Here is a 1,977-nt window from a genome sequence, read left to right on the forward strand (position 1 = left end):
GTAATGTAGTTACTCGTGTCAATACCTTGTTATATTTAGTTTTTTTTTTTTTTGTGTGTAAAAATATAATTTTACCAAGTTTGGTTATTAGTTTGCTTGTATTTGTCCCTTTAGGTACATTCGATAATTTCCTTGTATTTAGTTTCTTTCTAAAAGCGTTATCAACTTTATTCTTACATATGAAAGTTCTTATTTATGTTTTTACTGATTTTGTGTTAAAATATGATTAGTTGATGATGAAAATCGTGTGTGTAATGGCAAAGTTCAAAAGAAAGAATAAACTATCGGGACATGTATTATATTGACAAAATGAAAGTATCGTCAATATACAATTCTATGACAATAAAAAATATGTGTAGTGATAAAATATTTGTTGACATAAAATATTTTTCTTGATTCAAATATTCTTGACAATAAAGTATCATGGTATATTCTTTTTTGACATTTTATAACTATCGTTAACACCTATAACGCTACAATAGTAAGCTTGTAACATTCCGAATTTTTCAAGTAATTTTCATTAAATCATCTTGAAATATTTGGGTGTTATTTTGATAAATTGGGGTTAAAAATTCAATCTGGGAGGTAAGATAATTGATTTAAATGATATTTATAAAAAATTAGAATTTTAATTCAATTTTAAAAAAATTGCATTAATTTATTTGGAAATTTGGAATTCCCAAAGGATAGAATTTCGTTTTGGAAGCCTAACTTAATTTTATATTGGAGTTTGAAAACAAGAGGGGAAAAAAAGAGATATAATTATGTATATTATTTGGGTGTTTTTTTTTCTTTTTTTTGTTTTGGAGAGAGAGAAGGAAAATAAAAATAGGATATATATATATATATAAGGTTAAAAAAAAGAAGAGAAAGGAAGAAAAAGAAAAAAAATAATTAAAATCTCTCCTCATCTCTCTCTGCTCGTACTCTAAACCCCGTCTTTCTTCTTCGTGAAAAGATACCTTCCATCGCCGGATCTGCTCACGCCGCTTTCAGTGGCCGTTAGGTCCGCCGCCCTCACACCGCCGACTTCAGACTCACGATCCTCAGCCGCCTCCCTCAAGTCGGCGAACCACACTACTCCAATAGCCTCACGCCTCCGCCGTCGATCCTGCCCATCAGCCACCTCGTCGACGCCGTGCATCGTCGATTGGAGTGCCTCCGTGGATCGCTGGTCGTGGGTGAGTTCCTCCCTCAACTGAAATCTCTCTCACTCTAAATTTGAATGTCTTCGAATCTGAGTGTCGATTTTCTCTAATCCTATTATTTATGTAATTTCTGAAAACATTCTCTCAAATAATATTGTTCTCCCTCTGTAGTTAAGATACTGTCAGTGATCCACATATATGTCCATCTTCTCTATCTCTATATTATTTTTTGTATTTTTTAATTGCCGTTTTCGTAACACCTCCAATTTCACACTCTTCCATCTCACATTCAAGAAGTTGCTGCCGGCTTCAACACCCACTCGTCGTCGTCTGCCGTTCGCCGTCACCAAAGGCCGCCGCCCTCGCCAGATTCTTGATTTTTGGGTAAGGATTTGGTTATTTGGAATAATTTGAGGTTTTTCTCAAAAGATGTAAAGTACTCATTAAGCATTTGGTATTATTTTATCCATGATTTTGGAGGTTAAATTTGAGGTCTTAAGGTGATCGCGGCGATTGTGCTGTAAAGAAAATGATTGGTAAGTAAAAGTCCAAGACTTTTTGTTTTGGATTAAGTATAATAATGGTAAATTTGAGTTTATAACCCTTGTTTATGGAGTATGCGGAGGTTGATCTTATTAAGCTGCGAATGGGGGAAGGAGTGGGGAAAAATTTTCCATCCCCACCCCAACCCGATTAGCTTTTACATATTTATTTAGTATAGTTATCTAATGTTATGTTATTATTATTATTATATAAATATTACATTTAAATTTTAAATTTGATTATTTATTGGGAAAGATAATGAATAGGTTTAAATTGAATGTTTAAA

General features: G+C 32.9%; 1 long non-coding RNA gene across 1 annotated transcript; it reads left to right on the forward strand.

Moving 5' to 3' along the window:
• The first annotated feature begins 800 nt into the window (after positions 1-800).
• LOC120091852 (uncharacterized) lies at positions 801-1,749 on the forward strand. The gene is made up of 2 exons (XR_016524673.1): positions 801-1,181; positions 1,443-1,749. It is a non-coding gene; the product is annotated as an uncharacterized LOC120091852 (long non-coding RNA).
• Positions 1,750-1,977: the final 228 nt, after the last annotated feature.

This window comes from Benincasa hispida, chromosome 11 (assembly GCF_027475165.1).
Source record: "Benincasa hispida cultivar pf3 chromosome 11, pf3_genome.v1.1, whole genome shotgun sequence".
Classification (NCBI taxonomy): Eukaryota; Viridiplantae; Streptophyta; class Magnoliopsida; order Cucurbitales; family Cucurbitaceae; genus Benincasa; species Benincasa hispida.